The sequence below is a fragment of the Spea bombifrons genome, chromosome 2 (assembly GCF_027358695.1).
Source record: "Spea bombifrons isolate aSpeBom1 chromosome 2, aSpeBom1.2.pri, whole genome shotgun sequence".
Taxonomy (NCBI): Eukaryota; Metazoa; Chordata; class Amphibia; order Anura; family Pelobatidae; genus Spea; species Spea bombifrons.
The window spans coordinates 23,934,806-23,959,843 of NC_071088.1; the positions used below are offsets into that span (position 1 = coordinate 23,934,806).

The following is a 25,038-nucleotide window of genomic DNA, read 5'->3' on the forward strand; positions in this document are numbered from 1 at the left end:
AGAGAATAAGTCACGATAAGATCACGAGAACAGGGCCATCTTCTTCTTCGGTACCAGTATATTTTAATATGCGTTATTGTTATTTTTGTCAGCTATTGTAACAGCGGAATGGAATCTGCTAGCACTATATATATATATATATATTAATAAAAAAAAAGTAATGTCATGTCACGCATTTACAAACTGTCCTAAATTCTCAATAATAGTACATTACTTTAGGCTTTTGGACATCAATTCAGTTCGGCATATTGAATTAATGAGTGCTTTTTGAGCACCTACGCATATTACAGGTGTTCTGCACTCAAAGTGTGAATCATGCTCTAAATGTTTCCTAATGTGTATGTCAAAACGATCCCCTTTTTCACTCTTTCTTTCTCGCTCTCTCTTTCTTTTTTTAGCAGCGTTTAGTAACGACGTGACGTAAGATCATAATAAGGAGCGTTTTACTCTAGCCGCCGCTGGTCACTGGACAAGGCTGAATCCCTATTTGCATGAATCCATCAGTCTCCATAAATACATTGATCACATCCCTGGCGTGCTGCTTTCACGCAGTCCGCCCCGATAAGGGTTCGTGCTTTTCAGTAACCAGCTGCTCTGCCAATTAAAGGGGAACTGTCATGTCTGAGCTAACTGAATCCATCAATGAAAACCATCTCTTGTGAGATATGAGATGTATTATCTTAATTTAAAAGTGCATTTGAAGTTTATTGATTTAAATTCGATGAAATATAGAATTTGACAGCAGATAAGTACCATTCTACCCACCTAGTCGGCCCATATTATCCATCAGCCAGAGCATTTCATGTGAAGTGCTCTTTATTTCCTATGATCCCTTACAGACAATTTTATTGGAATTATATTCTCAGCCATTGTAGGTATTTGTAACAAGCTTCTTAGACTCGGCAGTGTCTTAGCAGACTGCAATTAGACCTACATGCAGTCCATTGCAAAGTTGTTTCCCCAAAGGCATGATATGGCATGAAGATGGCAGCTCTCACATACAGCACAACATAAAACAGAGATTTATTTTGCTGTCCTTTTTTCCATCTTAATTGCACATTGGAGTGCATTTTGCATAGAATCCAGTGCATTTTACTGCAAGCACATTGCTGCAGCCATTCTTTTTTTTCCCAGTATTATTTAACTCCTCCCCCAGCTGCCTTTATGGAAAGCAGGGTGCATACCCGGATATGCTCCTTGCTCGTGCTCAGTAGAACTCCTCATTTCAGTAACTAAAGATTGCACACAGTTATACGCATTAGAGTACATGCAAAAATAAAAATACAGTTTTGGAGACTATTACTTTAACAGACTTTAAAAAGCTGAATATAAATCGTCCTTTTTAAAATCTTACTTATCCTTTCTGTGAGATAATGTCCCCTGTCAACACACAATGACACGCTTGACACATAGTAGTGTGAATGGCTGGTAATTTTACTGATAATATAAGTAATAGACCAATCATCTCACACAGAGCTGTTAGCCTGGCCCTATATCAAAACTATCATTTAATCATTTTTATTCAGCATAAGTTCCATGGATGCCTGGTTATTGGATATTTGGAGCAGAAAACCCCTTCCAACATTGTACTTACCTTAAGGAGAAACAGCAGCTCCAATGCTGCAACTCACCGCCCCCTCTTTTTTCTCTCCAGAAACAGGAGCCCTTTCTGCGCTGGCGCACACAGTGTCTCATTAGATCCCATGAAACACATGTACAAGCCAGCGCTACAGTACAGCATGCGTGTACTGCTAGGCATAGGATGATTGGTGTGCCTCTTGAAAGGTTCTGTATTTTTTATGTCACTTGACCTTCAGACCTTCATATAAAATGACAGATCCAATAACGTGTGTATGTTTAACAAACAGTGTTTTGTCAGCACCTTTGAAAAAACATTTTCAGAGCAACTTTGAAATATACTGAAAAATATGGCATATAAAAAAAAAGATATATATATATATAAAAAAATATTTTAGAGACTAACATATCCATGTTTTTTATAATTATTTTAGGGCTATTGACAGTCCCTTCTTCCTTTTTTTAAAGACGTGATTGCTGGGCATGAGAGCTCTAAAAGACACATTAATGCGTTTATAAACAGGAGAGAATGTGTTCTTAAATAAAATTGTGTAAGCAACAGATTTTTTTTTCTGAATACCTTAATTATTGACCTAAATAGCTATCAATAGTCCCCGCAAAGCTCCGTCCCGATCCATACTTCTAATCAGATGTACAGATTGCCCACTTGGGTGGTTAGGATCCCCGGTGTACCGCTACACAATGGGAGATCTTTACGCTATGATGACACAGCCTCCATAGACTTCACACACACGGTAACACATCCAGACACACCTGAACATACACAAGCACACACACTGATGCCTAAACAAACACACACTAACATACACATACACACAGTAGCACACTCAGACACACACTCACATAAACAGACACACTACTATACCCAGATACACACATTAACATACCCCAGAAAACACAGACACACACTAACAAACACACAAACTAACATACCCGGGCACACTAACATATCCAGACATGCGGTGTTACCTTACCCAGTCCTAAAGAACATGCCTTGGGACGGGAAATTGTCTTCCCTGTCAAAGTGCCACCTGGATCCGTGTAAGGGCCAGTTCTGGGTCCTGCCATCCCAGGAGGTGGAGGGGACTAGGGGCGGTGCCCTTGGTCAGGCTCCAAAGGTAAATACACCAATACATTTAACCATACCTTAGTTGACTATTTGAAATGTTGGGAGCTATGAGCCAAGGAGATACCGTTAGCCTTCAAGCCACTGTTTTGCGATATTCATTTTATGTTACCAAGTAGTAGTAGTAGGTAGAGCGAGAGAGTAGTGGGGTAGTAGATAAATGGAACATCCTGCCAACAAAAGTGGTAGAGGCTAATACAGGAATATTAACATGCATGGGATAGGCATAAAGCTATACTGAACCTTAGATGCCAAGGACTGAGTAAGGTCTGAGTATCCACATCAGGGAAAATGGGCAGACTTGAATGGGCGAATGGTTGTTTTCTGCTGTTAGGTTCTATGTTTTTATCTGGCTTAATGATGTAGGTATATGCAGTGCTATTGAGAGGTTGACATTAAATGTTAATACATAAAAATGACTGACTTAATTCAGTTTTACATTAATAAATCACCCGCTTTGGAAATGATGTGCACATCCATAGTCACTTGCACTGTGTAAACATTTGCTCTCCATTGAACTAATGTCCGTGAACAAGTATTTGGAATTAAGCGGTATGGCGGCTTAAATCATTTTATTATAAAGATGAATTTCTGTAGTAGATGTAATATGCCATGTAGACTAATTTGTGAGCCAAAAAAAATTGTTCAGCTCACCTAAGCATGTCAGGCTAATGAATATCGCACAATCTTTTAAGATACACTTTCTTTAAGCTAGAAGTATTAGTTCAGTAAGGAAGGGGCCATTGTGAGATTGCTCCACTATTCGGGTATTTTGACATATCTAAATTTCATTGGGTGTCCTTCCTGCGAAGGAAAATTATAAAAAAAAAATCCAAGGGACTGAAATTATTTTAAAGGGTATGTAGTGCAAAAGCAATGTGTTTTTCGCTACCTAATCACTTTGTTAGGAGACTGCTTGCCATTACTTCAGTTAAAGACAACTATGTATGATCCAGACATTGTGAATGACCCCCACCTGGTCCCTAAATACTGTGGTGGGAATCGGATCCTTGGCACTCTAGCAGAAGTTGTGCAAGTACCAGTATGACAGCCCCTACAGAGTGTTTCTCACCTTCTTAATTCCTTTAAAATGCTTCAGCCTGCAGGATTAATGCAAATGTGTTGCCAGCTGTTGTGAAAGGTCCAGGGATGATTTTCAGCCCAAGTTTACTCCTGGTCTAGAGGAGTCTCTTTGTGTCTCTGCAGCCGCAAAGCTCCTATATTATAGCTCCCCAAGGGCATACCTAGTGTAGTTGACCCTTGGAGGGATGTTATATTTGGCACCCCCCCAGTAACATATGCACCGGCACACATTTCACACACATGCCAACACACCCCCACACCCTCAAGGTAACACACACTTACACAAACCTACACATACACATTCATGCTCACATACACACCCATGCTCACACACAAGCATTTGCACATCCATGCTTACACACACTTACACCCCCATGCCCACACACAACGATTTCACATACATGCAAACACATTCTTACATATACACATTCATGCTGACACACTTACACATACACATCCATACTCACACACATACATGCTCACATACAAACATTTACACATACCTGTTTACACACACTTATACATATGCATTCATGCTCACACACAAACATTTACACATACATGCTCACTTACACACACACACCCCTGCTCACACACCGACTTACACATAAATGCTCACACACAAACATCTACACTCACATGCTCACACACACTTTAACATACACACCCATGCTCACACATTTACCTAAACACATCCCTGCTTACACTTATAGATACACATCCATGCTTACACACACACTCATGCTCAAACACACTTACACATCCGTGCTCACAAACACACAAATATATCCATGCTCACAAATTTACACATACACATTCATGCCGACACACAAAACACATAAATACAAGATCACACACAAATAGTTATACACTCTAACACCCTTCCTTACCTCAGTGGCAGCAGCTTTCTCTCTGGCACACACATTGTGCGAGCATGGACAAGGATGACCCCTCCTGTCCCCAAATACACCACTGCAGCTTCCTCACACTGTGAGTAGGGGAGCGATGCTTGGCCACACTCACTCCCCACCTATTTCCTGCCCACTCAAGGCTTGTCTGGCACTACACCCTGGTAAAGCTACTCCACCAGAGAAGGAAGAGTTTTGGATTGCCCACCCTGGGGAGTTCCCAGGTATGTTTGTTCTGTAAAGTAACCATACGCAGATGAGATATATTTGAGGACATTTTATTCCTAGAGGCTTTTTCAACTAAAAAAGGAAAACATTTTTAACGCGTTTTTCTTTATGTACCTTGGTTGTCAGTGTCTTTGATACTAGGGTATACTTGGTATTACAATAGCAGCACAGAATGGAAATAATATAAAGTATGCCATAATAATATCAACAAATATATTTAATGTACAATTTTCATTTAAAGTGGAGGTGATTGATGTCTCAGAATTACATATCAAAAGGCAGTATGTGTTATTCTTGTTTCTCATCTGTAGTTGTACCCTATGGCATGTTGTTTTCATTTAACATTTTTTTCCCTGCAGAGTTTTGCCCAAGGCATGCAATAATTATGTTATTGATACTCACCAGCTACAGTCACAAGTGCTTTACTACATTAGCCTGAATGATTAATGCATTCAGTTTTTATTACACACATTTTTGTACGTATGTCACAAAGACCCTTATTCCTGGGTACTACAATATCACTCATCCTTTTTTGTTCAATTAGATGCATGTGAAAGGAAGAATAAGAGAGTTAAAAGGGACACTCTAGCTTTCAGGAAACCTCCTGAACAAAGTATGGATATTAAAAAGACAGTATAAAATCCCTCATACCCCACTATAAAAGAATGGATATATAATTATTCTGTAAGTACTTTTATATGCATTCATCCAAAACAAACAAAATAAAAAATAAAGCAGTTACCTGACAAAGAAGAAGCTGCCCTCCTCCTCTATGGTATGGCTGTTCTTGCCACTGATTGGCTGCTTGAAGCAGTCAATCAGTGGCAGTAATATGCCCCCATTGATCTCACATGGGAGTATATCACATGCAGGTTCATGTGTTTGGTGCGCGTGGCATTTAGCTGGAGAAGGTGGGTAAAGAACAAATGTATGTTCTGTTGAATCCCCACCATTGCATTTGCAAAACGGACCACACAAAAATGTATAGGCATCATGCAGCTATTATATACATTGATGTGCATATGATGCCTGGAGTATCCCTTTGAAGTATTTCATCAGTGCTTGAATATGCATTTTTTAAAACAGCCCCCAAAAATCTAAATGTTTCTCTACCTTCTCTGCCCGCCACTTCCACTTCTGCCAACCACTTCCTCATCATCTTGTCCTTCTTCTATCTCCTATTTTCGTCTGCATCTTCTGGGGTGACATCCTGTCGCCTGATCCTCCAATTGGGTGGGATGTCACAGAAAGCACCTCCATTTTGCCCTAAGGTGAACCCCCCCAAATCACGGGCTTTCCCCCAAATCAGGTTGACATCCTCCCACTCGATTGGAGGGTCGTTAGAGAGGATATCACCGGAAGCACCTTCGTTTGTCGCGTCAGGTTATGTCCACGGAGATGTCAGCGAAAATAGAAGATAAAGGAAGGAAGATGCAGAAGTGGTTGGGAGAGAAGGTAGGGAAACACTTAGAGACTGTGAGAGAGTGAATGATATGTTCCTCTTGTAGAAATACATTTATGGAACATTAAGGCAATCCAACAAACAATTTATAAAATCTCTCTGACATAACAGAGTTAATATGAAGGCATTAAATACACATATCATGTTAATGCTTTCCAAAGCTTTTCTGATGTCATGTTGTGTTCTCCAAATAACAAACAATGTGGCACATCCTTCGTAAATTTACTTTTATAATGTCATGTATGTAGGCATGTACACATTGTATGTCATGGTCCTTGGATAAATAATGCACACATGTATGTATAATAGTGCATTTACAACCTTAATGTTGAAGCGCTAATGAAAACACTTTTTCATTATTCTTATGATGTGCTTGTATTATATAACATTTCTGGTGCCACGTGTCTCCATTTTGAATGTTACTCCACCACGGCTAAGCAGAGGATTAGTATGACAAGCCATTTTAGGAGTCAAAGTATTGATAAACCTTCAGCCGGTATTAGTTGCTATGGACAGAGTCAGGGCTGGTAATGTTAATCTGGCTGCACAGGAGATGAGTGGAATCCTTGCTTAATGTGCACTTGCTTTTCACTTAGCCCATGGTCTCAGCTGTGCTCTGAATGCTTCACAGAACCAACAAATTAACTTATAGGCAAGATTCTGTGCTGGAAAGAGCCGGAAAGCATCGCCTTGCCTTCAACAAGGTCGTGGCATGTATGGGATTATGTATAAAGAGTGACTACTTAAAGTGGACTTATCGCCATAGGAACCAATGCAGTCTCTTTGCTCATTGGAACATTCTTTATTTTAATATATGAAACCATAATTATATAACTCATGCTGATCTAAGAAGGAATCACTGCTGACTTTTCAGATAAGTAGAATGAATCATATGGGGCAAGGACCATACCTAGGAGTCCTCCATATTTCCTCTATAGGCTATGGAAATTAGACCTCAATGCTGGGCATCTGGGCTAGGCCCACTTACGACCCCTTCAAGTCTATTTTGGAAGACCCCCCCATGTCTTGTCTTATATGGAGCAAGGGAAGGGAGGGTTCTGTGGCTTGATTATGGACAGCAGGACCAGGAGTGATATATATTACCGAAACTACTGATTAGTTTGAATATTTTGCCACAGGCACACATTGTTTAGAAAGCCCATTCTATTAAAGATAGAATTTTTGGGCCTATCACCTCTTTTTTTCTCATCAGAAGATTAATTATATCATAGATCTTGTCTTGCACGGTGATTAAGGTGCATAAATTACCCCTTAGAGCAGAACGAAGAATATTCTACCCAAAAGAAAAACAAGGAATGGACAATCTGTTCCCGAAATGCCTTACTTATAAAACTAATCAGAAACCATTAGATAACAGAGTGCGCTATTTCATATTTAAGTAGAAAAACAAATAATTCAGGAAACTAATTTAATATTAAGAAATGCTAATTTATCAGATTAAAACCATGGTAACAGATCTAAAGTAACATTTTCCTATTCCTGTTATATGCTGCCTTTAAACCATTTTCTTAGCGAACAAATGATATATTCTCTTTAGCCATTTCAGAATCTGCATCTTGGTGCTTCTGTTCTTTTAACATATTGTTGGAAAAATATCTTGGCAGAGCGATGTAATAATTTTCTGCTTCCTTTGTGTTAGATGGTTGATGTAAGATGATACTGTCACCTACATAGTTTTTTCGTTATGAATCACCATTACCCAGTATATTGAAGTACAAATTACAGGGTGGAAGATAATTGGAACGGCCTCCCATCAGAAGTGGTACAGGCTAATACGGTGAGGGAATTTAAATATGCATGGGATAGGTGCAACGCTGTCATGAATCAAAGATAAGGCCAAGACTAATTAAGGTCTGAGTCTATATATATCAGAAAAAAAATCATTAGACTAACTGGGCTGAATGGTTCTTATCTGCCGTCAATTTCTATGTTTCCATGTTACAGATTAAGAACTGGAAGAAGCCAAGAAGCCAACCATGTAACTTGGGCCAACATCGTCTATAGGGCACATAGGGCAAAAACCCAGTGGTCCGCTTGGACATGGCCTATTTTTCATATACAGATATCAACATTTGAGCTGATCCGGGTTTCATTTTAAACCCAGTTAACATTAATGCACACTCGACAGCTCCAGCACACACGCTACCACTTAAAGGTGTTTGGTTCAAACATTAATTGCGCTCTCTACCATGTTAAGCAAATAGATCAGAGCAAATGTGTCATTTTATTCTTTCCTCTAAAGGTTTAATAGCATAAAATAACATAGATGTTTTAAGAAGCATTTTTATTTCAACATCCTGTTATTTCTTCCTTCTGTGTCACATGAAAATAAAGCATTTTCTTTAAAAAAAAGTATATTAATAAGGCATTCAGCAGTACTATCAATTACGTCTCCGGCATTGCACATATTGGTTATAAGAATATATTGCAAATGAAATATAACATCTTCAGTGCACTGAACTAAAGTAACCCACAACCTTTATTCATGAATTGATTTTTGTGGGAATGCAAATACACAGCAGGAAAATACCTGAATTGGTTTTTGTTTCAAATATAGGCTTATGTGGATTTACGTAGGCTGAGTAATGATAATTCAGACAGAATAATTAGTTTCAATGCCACTAGTAGGATATTATAACACAATTAAGACTATATTGGTACTTTAACAATGAAAAAAATGGTAAAAAATCAAAGGAAAATGAAACAAAAAATTAATGTGTTTAATTCAAAAGGGGACTAACTTGAACAGCGCAGAGCTCATGTGAAGGGAGAGGAGTGGAGCTTAGTTAAAAATCTGCATGAAAAGTTGGGTTTACTTGATGAACGTGTGTGAGAAGTAGGCCTTAAATGGGTGCGAGCAGAGAACGACTTGGGAGAGTTCAAACGAGCTTATCTGGAGAAAAAGATGTTACAAGCTAAATAAAAGAGGTGAAAGGGGTACTGACTATAACAGAGGGGTTAAACAGAAGCGTCTTTGATGGAGGTTTGTAAGAATGGCAGCAGCATTGCTAGGCCAGTGGTAATAAGAAAAGCATGGGTTGGAGCGGTGATCTAAAGCAACAAGGATGAGACAAGGATGAAAATGAGAAGAATTGAGCAATTCTAGTTGGGAGAGAGGAACAAGGGTGATAAGTTTCGGTAGAGAAAGAAATGGAATGAGGGGGGCTGTAATGCTATGGGACAAAAAGACTTAAATATATGGGGGGGGGAATGGCGAGAGGGAGAGAACGTAGAAGATGAAAAGAGAAAACTAAGAAGGGCATATTGTGACAAAATTGGGAAGTATGAAGAAGGAGAAAGTGTGAAAATGTTGGCGTTAAAGAGAAAGGTATATGTGTATAAAAGAGCGTGGGGAAAATGTATGCCGAGAGGAGAGAAAATCTTTTCTGGTTTGGGGTGGCCAGCAATGCACTGCAACACTGCCACACATGTTAATTTAGTTCATTTGGATCTGAGCCTGCCCTGGATGTTGGCCACATATAAGCTTTATAATTTGTTAGATATCACTTATTAAATGCCCATGTGTTTCCAAAAAATAATTATTCAATCAAGTAAAACTTGATTCTTGAGTAAAAGTCTAATTCTTTATTTTCTTCTGGGAACAGATATTTTTCATATGATGCATGAAAGGTTATAAAATAGGTTTAAAAATTAAAAAAAATACTTCCTCAAAGTTTCTGTGTTTAAAAAGAATATGAAAGAAAAAATAGAGCCATTTAGAACTGCGCTCAGCGCTGAGAACACTCAATTAACTAAATCAGGTGTTGATAAATTCTGATAGACAGCACACGAAACACAAATAAAATAAACAAATCGGTACAGATTACTGAGCATCTGGATGTTAATGGAAAATTTAGTTCCTACAGCGGGAAACAAATATATAATGGAACAACATATAAGCAAATATATAATAGAATAAATATGTGCAAATTAGCAGGACTGGACTCATGGACATCTTTAAATATACCAACGTGTCCGCCATAGTTGTAAACATCCACTGTTTAGATATGCAGCATACGTCAAAATAGAGAAGTTGCCATATCTGAAGTGTAGTCATTCAATAGGAGCTTCAAAGCATCACGCAGCAGTCCCCAATGAATAACAGTCCTGCATAACAGGCAAATGATCTTACTGTAACAAAGCATTCGAATCCTCAGACACTTGTTACTATATATCTCCAGCATGAAAGGCTACATAAATATGTATCAAGAGTAGTTGCTCAAAATGCCATAAATATAAGTCCTTTTCACAATAATGACGGCTCATGTTAGGATGATTGACGTGTGTTTCACCATTAGCGGATCTAATCACCATCGTAATCGATTAGTTATTTATAAGTGTATATCAAATATGTTTATACATTTCAAAAAACGATCAAATCCAGTGCTCAGTAGTGAATATTAATTTTACAAATAAATCTATCAGAATTTATCAATACCTGACTGGATGTTTTCAGCTCCGAGTGCAGTTCGAAACGGCTCTCCTTTTTTCCTTTCATATTCTTTCTATATTATTTTGTGAACCGTCTGCACGCCTCTGTACTTTTGAGGCTGAGCGACAAACGTATTTATTTGTCTATTAGCGCCACCACTCTCCATTAAATATTTAGGTCTATTTGCCTTGGATACTATAAAATAAATGTCTAAGTGGAAAACCACGTTTAAGTCTGCAACATTATTACACGCTTCTACGTGTTACATGTAAAGCCTTCGCATGAGCCTTGACAATGGATACAGACAAACGGATACAGTAATTTAGCCAATAACAGCTTCCAATATCATGGAATCCATTGGGGATAATTTATAAAAAAGCAATTCTGGCGCTTAGAAAGTGGTCTTATCACCATAGCAACCAGTGGAATGCTCCTGCTGCTTGGACCATTCTGTTGGTTGCTATGGTAAGACCACTTTTCAAGCTTTAATTGCTCTTTATAAAAAACCCTCATTGTTCTCCTTAACACAGGGAAGGTCAGCTGAGCTGTTCTGTAAATGCTTATATGTAAGCTACGAAATATATCTGACACTATAATTTAAGAAGAAAGGTCTAAAACCTGTGAAAAATTACTTGCAAATGATTATTTTGTTATTTAGTGTATTATTTGAAACTCTTTCTTAAACTTGTACTTCAAGCTGTTCATAAAAAGGTATATTTTGTGTTAAAGATCTTCTAGATTGCAAGCTTTTTTGAACAAGGCCCATGTCACGCTCTGTTTGTTTTCATATTGTTTTGTCCCAACTTTGCGGAATATGATGGCATTATATAAATCACTAATACCGTATTTGCTCGATTATAAGACGAGGTTTTTTTCAGAGCAAATGCTCTGAAAAATACCCCTCGTCTTATAATCGGGGTCGTCTTCTAATCAGACCTCAAATAGAGGTCTGATTAGGAGACTAAGATCCAGATCCCCCGCACCGCTGCAGGGGACCTGGATCCTCCTGTCGTCGCCCCCCCCCCCACACACACACTTACCGGTGCTTCCGGAGGTGAAGTTGGCAGCGGGGGTTTGTATGCGTCCGTCGCAAATACCTTCCCCGACTGTCAGAGATGAGAGTTCCAGAGTTCCTGATCTCTGACAGCCGGGGAAGGTATTTGCGACGGACGCATACAAACCCCAGCTGCCAACTCCACCTCCTTCCGGCTGCCGCGGAATGAGACGTCAACCCGCTGCCCCGGCAATACAGCAGGAAATTGGAAGCACCGGTAAGTAAGTGTGTGTGTGTGTGTGTGTGTGTGTGTGTGTGTGTGTGTGTGTGTGTGTGTGTGTGTAGGGCATTTCTGGAATGCCTTACACCCCTATATGCCACTCTGGCACTTAGGGGGTTAAAAGGCATATTATGGGGCAGAGTGGCATATAGGGAGGTATAAGGCATTTCAGGAGGCAGAGTGGCGTTAAGGGGGCATTTAATAGAGCACTCTGCCTCCTGAAATGCCTTATACCTCCCTATATGCCACTCTGCCCCATAATATGCCTTTTAACCCCCTAAATGCCAGAGTGGCATATAGGGGTATAAGGCATTTCTGGAGGCAGAGTGCTCTATATAATGCCTTTTAACTCCCTTAATGCCACTCTGCCTCCTGGAATGCCTTATACCTCCCTATATGCCACTCTGCCCCATAATATGCATTTTAACCCCCTAAATGCCAGAATGGGATATAGGGGTATAAGGCATTTCTGGAGGCAGAGTGGCACATAGGGGGTCAAAAGGCATACCATGGGGCACAGTGGCATATAGAGGGTTAAAAGGCATATCATGGGCCACAGTGCCATATTGGTGTGGCAAGCCTGGGGGCAGATGTGCGTAACTGGGGGACAGGTTGGAAAATACAAGAAATAAAAACAAAAAAAAAATATTTTTCTCAATCATAGCTTTTATTAAAAAAAATAGTTTACATGAATTAACATTTACTGGTAAAACTTTTTTCCTTTAGGGTCGTCTTATATTCAGGCTTTTTCTTTTTTTCCTAAGTTAATATTCAGATTTTGGGGGGTCGTCTTATAATCAGGGTCGTCTTATAATCGAGCAAATACGGTAATAAAGGAACCCTTTTGGAAAAAAATACTCAAATAGAAAATTATTGGCATCTGAATGATATGCATAATATAAAGATGCTAGGTGCACTGCGAATGAATACTCTAATCTCATTCTTTGGGAGAATAGAACATTTTATGAGAAATTTATGAATTCCAAGTGATTGTGTCAGTACAGAGTTGGTCTTCTAAGAAGGCCTTTGCATTTTTATTAACCAACTAGGCAGTAAGTTCCAGGAAAACCATAAGCCCTAAATGTTTCTTTATCGCAAATGAACAATTGATGATCTTTTGTAAGTCTAGAATTTCATCAATATAAGGCTAACATTTATGCAACTAGGTATTGCAATATATAAGGGGAGGGTTGCCAGGGGGAAATAAAGCCCCTTCCCCTAATGGTAGAGAGTGCACTTGCACACACATGCACACCCCCGGACCAGCATGTCCCTGTAATATATATATATATATATATATATATATATAAATTTCTCCCCCTCCATATGCTACCATCATAATACATCAACCTCATGACCTTTTCACCATGTAATTAAATATATCCCCCTCCTAAATACCTTGCCATTATATAAATAGATGCCTGATACGGTATGTTGGGAAGTATATTTTAAGACAAAGTTATAGGTTTTATTTAGTTTGAGTATAATTTACATTTGCAATACCTAATGTTTAGTAGGCATGTTGAACCGCATCTTACATTTTGTGAAGCATATACAAATCAGTGGCCAAATTATGCATCACAGTGGGCCGGGGCCGTCCGAGCATTTAGAATTAAATTTCATGGGAGAAGAACCATAAGGCTCATCTATTTTAAATAGCTTAATACAAAAAGCTGCTATAGTAGCCAATATTATCTAGTAGACATGTACAAATGGACCACAAACGATTTGGACAACTTGTTTAGTTAGTTTTTGGCCCGTTTATTTTCGGGCAACAAATTTCCTTTACTGCAAATTCATTTCAGCTGAAAATTTGGGGGCATTGTTCATTCGGGAACAAACTCGTTACCCAGTGCCCACATTAACACTAGCTCAGTCTCACTCATTCTCTCATTCTTTCACACTCTCACTGAAAATATAAAATAAACACACAGCCAGTGCAGTGTATATTACTACTTTGTAAGCACAAAAATGTTATAGAATGAGAGTACCCTAATGTGAAGCTCATACTTAAAAAACACGCCATATAATTTCCAGTTACTTGTAAAGGCTCCCATATTTTACCATGAGGTTGTGCAAGTGTTTATTAGTGGCCGCCTCAGGGAGGTGTATACAGATGGAGCCATGAGCATTTAATGTTGTGCTGGAATCGAATGCTGAATGCTTCCCTTGGTGCACATTTCCATTATAAGAGCAAGTGATCAAAGCAGCTGTGTATGATAATGGATTACGTTATACTTCAGTTTAACTCCCATTCTGACACTGATGCGCTTTTTACTACCCCATTCTTTTTTTAGCCTAATTAGATTGTCATCCACACATCCAAATTGTTACACATTTTTAGGTCACCTAAGGAATTCTGTGAATGTCGTTCTTCTCATAGATTATACGCTTGCAAGAGGCCCTTTTTTACCTACTGTTACAGTATGTTTGAATGTGTGATGTTATTGTCAATTTTGTATTTTGCCAATTTTAATATTATTGTTAATTTTCACTCTCCTTCTTAATGCCGAGGGTATCTTGTAGCTCTTCTGAAAACGTACCTGCCAAATCCACTGGCTTTTCATCAGTAGGTTTCAGGGTTTTGAGGGACCCTGGAGACTGTAGCCAACGAGTCATAGAAAATGTTAATGGAAGATGGTAATTATTGTTTTGTAATTCAAGTTAATCATAATTGGGGAGGACCCCGTCAAATGTAGCAAACTTGCACAAACTAAATATAATAAAATAAGCAAATTGAAGAAAAAGTGAAATGGGGGTCCACCAGGAACTCCAACTTACCAAGAGGGGGTCAATGATTGTCCCTCTCTTCCTCCATTCCTTACATGGTGGAGTGAGGGGTAATTAAATAACGGTGGGATAGAGGTTAGTGTATAAAGAATGCCCCTAAGGGGGCAACTTTGGCCTCCCACCCCTACCCATTGGGTTGATTGGGTTAAGAATAAATTCCCATTTGAAGGTGCATACTATAAACTCAGCCATGCTCCTTTCTTTCATCCCTGTGATGTGAAATTGAATACAAGTTGACTGACCAATCAACATCTTAATGAATCAACCCAAGCTATGCTTTTAATGAACCAGCCATGAAAATCATGTTTGCTTCAGTGTCGTATTCTTGTTGCGTTAAAGTGGTGTTTTCATGAAACAGCTGCTACCACAGTTACTGTATGGTACCTCCCCGAACAGCACAGGTCCTGTATTTTAACCCATAATTAAACATGGCCATATATTTACTTGTAGAGCCAAGGACTATTTGTTCACTGGGAGTTTATACTGGGACAACCAGGGGCATTATAGTGGATAATATACTTTATATACAAAGTATGGGTCAGTACAAAAATATATTGGTCATTTTTTTAGATTTCAACTAGGCTGATATCTCTTTGCCCCAAGTACCAGGGTTTTTACATTGATCTTAAGGACTCACGGCGAGTGTCTAAATTCTCAGGGTCACAAGGCCTGGAGCTTACTGTTTTGTATTCTACTTTGATTTAATATAAAATCATCTCAGTTGGTGATTTTTTTCACTAATGCATCATTCCGAATCTGCACAAAACCCTTAGTCAGACTCTGCAACTTGCCCTGCACGGTACCTGAATCGGAAGATGGGTCTCTTCTATAGAGTATGGTTTCTAGTTTAAATAAAGACATTAGAAAATCTTTCCTAAAAATAAAACGACATAGGTAACCTATGACACCTGTTCAATGTAAATGGGACCCCAGTGTAATCCATTTACATGCCTTGTTAATGCGCATAATAGAGATAAGACAGCATACTGTAACTTGCCTCAATAGCTCTGAATGAATTAGGTACGCAGCTCCTCTTTATTCAACTAAATGATTAGTTGTCGCTGTGTACATCGGGACTTATCTGAGAGCTTTGTAATGATTCACAAATAGCCTCGTGAAAAGAAAATAAAATACTGCGGTGCTCTTACTGGAAGTGACAGCATGAAATGAAAAGAACAGTTTGAATATAAGAATTGGTTAATATACAACATACAGAGCAGGATAATGCAACAACATTCTTCAACAAATGCTCAGTTCTATATTGACTGTATCATCGATCTTCACGCAACAAAAACTGCATTAAACAATCAGGCATATCTCCGCTCTTTCAGATAAACATAAGCACATATTTCAAGATGGCTAAAACATGTTATCTTATATAACCTTAAAGATTACAGCAGTACAGCACTTTTACTGTAAAAAAAGAATAATTTCTAATCTTACATGTACACCACCCATCCCCCAATATCTAGCCAACTTATTTCAGGAGCTGTCGCACTCTAGCAATGTTTTAATTAAAATATTGAGCTATATCTGCAATTTTGAAGTCTTTTTCTTCCATTGTGCTATTGTGCTTTCAACTCAACAACTTTGAAATGCATTGTGAAGGAACAGCCCTAGCAAGGGTTGGCCTAGGCCTTCATAATGTATAGTTTAATTTGTAAGGCGATTTTCAATAATTCTCACTGATTTTACTATGCATTATACATGGTAAACAAACAACTTATATATTCTTCATATTGCTGTCTAATATCACATTATTATATATATAATATTCAGCTATCCTGCAACCTCTTGCTTTAGTGAATCAACCCCAGACAGTCATGGACAGCAACTGGTTAAAGTTTATGTAAAACCTAGTGTATCAACTGATTTATAACTGTATAGTTATAAATCAGCATTAGTGTAGCCCTCAGCCACCGAGCAACAATGACCAGACTTAGTCATGTTGCAATGGTAAACCGTTCTCAGCTGGAGTCTCTACCTACTTGAATAGATTGAATATGATATATTCCCTATAAAGAAATTGTAACAGAAGTCTATGCATATAGATCTTTTGTTTCATGTCGATATATGGCTTGGGAAAGAGAAGTAAGCGGTACCACTCTCGAGGCACTATTTGTCTTTCAACCATTCCAAAAGACCCAGCATCTTATTGTTGCTCACATAAAAGGTGTCTTATAGAAAGACAATGCGTCCTTACTAATGTCACATTAAACCATGCCGTTGTGTGTATTTCATTTAATAATAACTAATACAAATGTATGATATTACAAATTAATGCAAAAAAGGTTAGAAGGGTTCATCGCCGTAATTTATTATAGAATGTGTTGACCCATTGAGAAAATTTTAGCCATTATAATTGTATTCGCATAGACAATGTTCATCAATTATGGCAAGGGTTACTAATAATGAAGAACGTGGGGATCTGCTTGGCTCGTGTTGCATCTCTCATTATGTAACATTATTTGTGATAAAATTATAGAAACATAGATTCTTACACAAGATAAGGATCTAGTATGTGTGGTCTACAATGTTTACAATAAGCCTTTTTTTTCCCGGTAGCGTTGCTTGTCTATATCAGGCATTTTTGAGCCATGTGGACTCATTGCATACATGGTCAGGTCTGGTCATCCTGAGCATAAAAACTAAACATCTGATCCATCGCAGCTTGTAAACTGGATCTGGTGTTGATCACGTTCATTGAATTATTTGAATTCTAACATTTATTTCTATTGTAGTATAGCACTAATTCAGATTGTGCTTGCATTGCTGTCGCTGGATGACCAAAAGAGGTGGGATTTCACTTTTCTATGAAAGCAAGCAGTTCGCAGCCATTGGGTTAGTTGGGATGTGTCATTATCCTTAATAAAGTGTTTAATGTGAAGCCACTCCAGAGAGTGACTTATACAGAAGATTAAGAATGTTTCTAATGAATCTGATGCCAGCTATACCTACTTAATGAATTCTATGTGATTCCTGTCTGTGCTGGCTTTATATCTGCGTCTGTCTGTTCCAAACCCTCTGGGCCTTTTTAAAAGAAGAAAAAAGAATAGCTTATTAGAATTATCTGAAGGAAGTCGGGTATTAGTTATGCATGGAAAGCAGCCCAGCCTTCCTCTGTTAGATGGGAAACCAACCAGAACTGAGGTCACAATGTGGGTTTCCAGAGATTTTCTTGCAGCTTTTGCCCTCTCACTCTACCCACTTGCTAAACAGGACAGCTACAGGTCAAGTGTGAAGGGTCCTCGAATTGTTTTGCTGTTGACATATTAGATTAAGTTAAGATTCACTGGGCAGTTTACAATTATGGAAATATATGTTCCTGAGAACTGGAAAAATCTCAAGACTCCCTTGTTTTTAGAGATGTGGCTCTGTGGTTTATGGAATTGAGTAAGACATTTTAAAGCAAGGTTTGTATTTTATGGAAAGAAACGTATTTATTAAAAATATATTGTTACCTAGAACTTCTTATCATATTTTTACCATATACTTGTTCAACCACGATCCCCCTTTTTGTGTACATATAGGGCTTTATTTTTATAGCTATACTGCAACAAATTGTGCATCACATGGCATAATAGATTGTAAGCTCGTTTGAGCAGGGCCCTTTTGTTTCTGTAACTTTTGTTTCTGGAAGTGAAAAGTTACTGATATAATCTTGGAATGATATAAAATAAATGGTAAAAAGCAACGTTCCTTGCTGGCTTGATTCAGCATGTTGGCTCAATATGTATTTTTGGGGTAGAATGACCTGGTCATCCCTACCCAGATCTCAACTGAGGGGCTGGTCAATGTAACAACTCCATTACAACACCTGGGGGGAATAGCTTCATGAAGGGTGGGGCTAGCCACATGTACAGGCATGATGAACCAACCATGAGGCAGGGAGTAGAGGGAGAAGTTGGCTAGGGACCCGATAAAGTTCTCATCAAAACGTAAAAAAAATATTTTTAGATACTAATATAAAAATCCATTGTGTGATTAACCACTAAGGTAGCTGTATAGGAATATATGGCCTGCTTAGCCATGTGCAATAACAAATCATCTATAAATTATATATACTACCAAGGCACACATTAAAAAACTAAATGTATTTCTGCACTCCCAGAGAAGAATAAGGGAGTAAAAAATTATACCCCAAAACTTAATTGCCTCAAAGATTCACATTTGTATCATTGCTAAACCAGAAGAAGCATAATCTGCATGATAAGAGAAGACTAAGCCAATTAAAATTAGAATCAGTTACATCATTCATGTAAGAATCGATCTTACACACGCCAGCACAAATACATAGAAACATAGAATTTGACGGCCCATATTTTCTGATGTAAACGCTGAGACCTAGATAGTCCTTGATCTTGTCTCCAGAATAGCTTTATGCCTGCCCCATGGATGTTTAAATTCCCTTACTGTATTAGCCTCTACAACATCTGCTGGGAGGCTGTTACATTTATTTACCACCATCTCGGTAAAGTAAAACTTCCTTACATCTAAACCTCTGACCTTGTTAATAATACCTTCCAGGGGGCAAGAGTGGAAAAAAGTATATAATTGGCAAGTATTGGGTAGATTGGTTCTGAAGAAAGCTGGTCAATGGTCCATCATTACACCTAGTGGAATACCCTTCCTTGTTCACTCGGTACAAGAACCTTGAAGAACATCCAAGAGGTAGAGAATTAGTCAATGATAAAACAACCAGCTTTTCCTGGGGGTTACACTTCAGCAAAGTCAGCAAACTGCATTTGGAAATCAATCCTTCATGAGCTCACACAGACATTTATAGGAAATATCAACAAATACATCATCTTTCCTTTAGCTTTATGATTCTAATGTATCCAAAAGCTTATGACATGTAGCTTGATGGTATGTATGTTACTTATTGACAAATTACATAATTTATAGCAATTTGGATTGATACCTTTGTAAACAAAAATCCACATGTATTTACTTGATGCATTCACATCAAATCACTTCCATCAAATAAACCTTAGCAGGTCTGTCATTTTAGTTATTCTCTGAAGATTTGAACACATAAAAATAACTTAAACATTTAAGAAGCTTTTTAAGTTTCTGTGACAGCGGCCTATCAGTATCTGGTTTTGTGTCACATGACATCCAAAAATTACAAACAAAAATTAATAAGTCTAATTTTACTTGATTAAAGAATTATTCCTGGGGATGTGTTGAGACCTGCTATTTCTCTTGGTTGTGAGGATATGACTTCCTGGTTCCATATTCACGCAGATACTCGAGCTTTGAAGTTCTCTGCTCTAATGTGGTTTATGGCCCCCTCGCACGGACCTTTCACCCCTCACGCTGCTCCCATCACTATGCGGCCATCAGATTGTTGGAAATCTAATCTAAACGGCCACTGGGTGCTGATGCTGCCGGCCGGCGCTACTGTAATACTTTATTTATTTATTTTTAATATGGCAAGCAGATCCGGCATATTAAATAAATAAAAAAAGGATTAAAGTAGCTCCGGCCGGCGGCATCAGCACCCAGCGGCCGTTTAGATCAGTTTTCCAGCAGTCTGATGGCCGCATAGTGATGGGAGCAGCGTGAGGGGTGAAAGGTGAGTGCGAGGGGGCGGAGCTTTCACCCCTCACGCTGCTCCCATCACTATGCGGCCATCAGACTGCTGGAAGACTGATCTAAACGGCCGATGCCTGCTGATGCCGCCGTCCGGAGCTACTTTAATACTTTTTTTTTTCATTTAATAGCCGATCCGGCTTGCCATATTAAATTTTTTTTAAAAAAAGTATTAAAGTAGCTCCGGCCGGCGGCATCAGCACCCAGTAGCCGTTTAGATCAGTTTTCCAGCAATCTGATGGCCGCATAGTGATGGGAGCAGCGTGAGGGGTGAAAGCTCCGCCCCCTCGAGCTCAGACTGCTGGAGCACCGGATGTCGTGTCACTGACATCCTGTATACATAGAAAACAGTCTGTTGCTACCTGGGGATGGAGGTCTAGACCCCCCAACAGTGGAAGTAGAAGGTTAGTAAACCAATTTATTTTTGTACAAGCTATATAATATTTTTTTGTATTCGCTAAAAACAAAAAAATAGGTATGTGTGTGTGTGTATGTAAGTGTGTCCCCAGTGTCACTTCTGTCCCCAATCAGCCCCCCATGTCATTGCTGTCCCCAATCAGCCCCTCCCAGCGTCACCTCGTTCCACTTTCGACCCCCCATGTCATTGCTGTCCCCATTCAGCTCCCAAGTGTCACCTCTGTTCCCAATCAGCCCCTCCCAGTGTCACCTCTGTCCCCCTTCAGCCCCCGTGTCATTGCTGTCCCCATTCAGCGCTACAGTGCCACCTCTGTCCCCAATCAGCTCCTCCCAGTGTCACCTCTGTGGGCTGATTCGTGGCACAACGGGCCATTTCACTTGACTTGCCCCCCAGGCCTTAGGCTGCCAGCCCTCCCCTGTTGCTATGTATGACCAACTGAAGCCCAGCTAGGAAAGACCTTTGAGTTGACAACAGATTAAGAGCTATTGGTTGCATGTATGTATGTTCCAGAAATAATGTCACAAAACCGGAAATACAAATACACTCAAAAAGTTACCATTCCAGTACATGCATATTTTTTAACATTGGGTGTATGTTACCATATCTGTAAACCATAGATATAAAACCATCTTATCATGGGGAATATATTATTTATTTATTTTTTAAATAAAAAGCTTAGGTGATGAAAGGTCACTGTGAATATATATAGTTTTTTCTCTTTGTAGTTCCCATGTGTGAATTGTTGGGTTCTTACAAATGTCAGGCGAAGACCTTTCCACTAGCAAGCACCTGGCTCTTTGATTTATTTTTCATAGGAAGGAATAAGTGAAGGAAAGCAAAATTTCTAAAAGGAACAACAATAAATCTGGGTGCATCTTATTTCTAGAGACAACCTTAGGGTCTGAGTATTGTCATACTTCTGTGTGAACATGGGAATGGAACTTTTCCTCAGTAGAAGTTGGAAGTCCAGATGTTACTTACCTTTGACCTCTAGCAATATACTAATTTTCCATTTCTCATTTGTTCATGTTTTATTCCAACCTCTGCATTTTACATTCAAGCTACTGTATAATTTAAATTAATGATCAAATGGTTAAACATTTGTTCCACAATTTAATTAATTTCAGAAATATCACCCTAATGCAACCTGTTTACTTGCACATATTAAGCAGTAAAAATGTTTTTTTTTGTTAGAGAGTTACAGAAGCAAATTAGAACCCGATAGAGACAAATGCCCCTGGAAGTGTTCACGTTTTGATGAGCTGCCAGTGCTGCTTGGATGTGCTGGAGACAAACTGTGGCTTACTTGTCACATTACTTATTAAAGGAACTCAGAAGGAGAGATGCCACGACTTGCTTCATTGTCAAAGCCAAGAAAGTTTTGGCATACTGAATGTGTTCATGAGTTAAGTTGCTCATCTTCTGCTGTGCCTTATGCACAGTATGTATCAGAAAAACACATTTCTATCAAATTAAATAAAATGTTTCCTTTGATCTCCTACATTATCTGGTTGCTGCTGTCTCACAATTATTAAAGGGGGCACAGTTTTTAAGCTGACATTAATTCACGATTGCTGTAAGCAAGATAAATCCAGGTCTAATCAGCAACGTCTCTGGACCAGGGCTGAGAAAAGTATTACAAATTTTTTTGCTGGCGTAACCTTAAAGAGGAAGGTTTTTTTGCCTCCTTAAGCTGTAACTGGCATATGAGAAAACAGTTTCCAATGAAACGAGTTTATTGAGAGCTGAATTTATTGAACAGTTTACAGTATAATAGGAGGAGAGCGACAATAAGCAGTCATATAATAAAATAGGATCAGACTGGTGATCACATTAGGCATGATGACATAGGTGCGCAGACAGATGAATATGCAAATACACGATAAGTTTTTATGCCCACATGGTGTGCATATCCAGATAATGGCTGCACGCTACAGCGGCAGATCAATTGAATATGGGGCGCAGGTGGCCAGTTCAGGCCTGATAATAAATACAGTAGTCTACTGACATTTTCATTGGGGTACAATTGGTATGAATATCACATCATGGAACTCTTACAAGGTCTTTCTTGAATGTCACCATGGCCAAGAATGATCCAATAAGGATATGAGTATCCAGCATGTGAGTATACACATAGGTTCTCATAAATTATGTGCTGCATGTTCTGCACATCCCTATAGATACATACAAGCTGTGATTTGGTCTTGTCTTTGATCATAAAGACACTTAGACACTAAAGACATATATTTAAAAATATTACATATATTTCTTGGGGACATTTATATCCCAGGAAACTCAGATGTGGAAATAAAAGTTACCTATTCCCACCAATTTCTCATTCATCTCTATGAAGGCTTACGGCTTGTCACCTTTTGATAGCTTACCAGTGGTTTGCTGACACGTGTTCTCTCATTTGTAAATGTCTGCTGTTTTAAACACAACCTTTGAGCACAGCATATGGCTAGAAGAGCATGAACCCAAGCTCTAGCTAATGCAAATGAAACTTAAAACAGCATAGAACCAGCAATTGTTTATGGTTTTGGCGAGTCAAAAGGCCCTTCAGGAGACAGTCCCAGTTGTCATGCATTGTCCTATAGTGCCATGTACATACCAGGGAACTTGTGGGCTCCGGCTACCCGGAGCCTTCCCTTGCAGGATGCGGCCAGGACTGCCCACTGACTTCAGGGGTGGTCCCGCCGACATTGGTGGGCGTTCGGATGTCATAAGAAACACCCCCATTTAACGGGGAAATTGGTGGGGACTGGGGCGTGTCAGGACCCCACTCCTGCAACCCGGAGGATTCAGGTGTCGACCTGGAGAACCAGAGAAGCCATGCTTCTCACGGAGTCTTCGGACGAAATTCCCAGGAATGCCCTTGTAGCTTCTCCACTGTCCCACTTTTGGGGCATTGGGGATCGTGGGCTGGTGGGGGAAAACCTCTGATGTTCTCTAGGAGTCCCAGGGAGCTGTAAAATAAATAGAGGTCCTCCATTGTAGCTCCTATATGGCCACCTTGTTATTCTCTGATGCCACATCTCTGACCCCACCAATTTGGACACCTGAGATGCTGGTGGGTATGCAATATGGCTGCCTGGGTTCTGCAGACATGCGCTCTATCACTTAGACTGACTTCTGTTATATCACGGGATGCTGTTACGCGCACAGCATTGTGTGACATGGTACACCGAATTGTGAATGTTTACGCAGCCCACCCAGCAGCTATGTTTGTCATTTTTAACCATCAGTTTTGACAAGACCATTAAACATTCTTACTTATCTTTTACCTGTTGCTTGCCTACTGACTAGCACAATGTATAGGTAAAAAGTTACCCCCTACAAACATTTTCAATGACAAGTGTACTTTAATGGGTTAAAGTTGTAGCTGTTACTCATTCTGTTTGCACGCAGTTGCCATACATAATTGTATTTTACTTCATCATTTTCTTTATGTATTGCATTATGGTTTTTTTTAATCTCCATTTTATTTTTGTAATGGTTCTAAATGATATTCATTTTCAGCTTGTTCCTGTGTGTGGGCAGAGAAATATGTTTGTATGAAAACTTGTTTTTCAACCTGCTGTGATGTGATGATGTAGCCCCCGGAGCAAGCTGATGATCTAGATAACCTCTTTTAGGTTTTAAAGGCAGAAATGTTTCCAAATGGTTTGGAGGTTTTTTTCACATAACTTCCACTCCATTACTCCCTTCTGGATAATTGTTTTTGTTTTATATACTCCATTTTTTTACCTTAATAGCTTGATTTAAAAGACGTGTTTTTTACGTTTTTGAAATCTTGACCTTTTTTTAACTTTAGAAAAAGATATCCAACAAGTAAAACATAGGTATTTGTAAATTGCAGTCGTGGCTTGTGTATAAATTGGATTACTCACTTTAATTCCAATATGCTATTGCAACATCACTGCTTCAGATATGATTGGCATGAACATTGGCAGCAAAGGGCTCTGCTCATAAAGTTACAGGTTGGTAAAACGTACAGCAGTGTGTACCCAAATCATGCAAAAATACCAGAGTATTACACATATTTTGTATTTGTCAGTGACGAATTCTAGCCTAGGCCAACTAGGCATTGGACGGAAGATTT

The 25,038-nt window shown here is 39.0% G+C and overlaps 1 protein-coding gene across 2 annotated transcripts in view; it reads left to right on the forward strand.

Annotated features, from left to right (window-relative positions):
* SGSM2 (small G protein signaling modulator 2) overlaps positions 1–25,038 on the forward strand; it is a 115,267-nt gene that overhangs the window by 1,883 nt on the left and 88,346 nt on the right. The window lies entirely within an intron of this gene.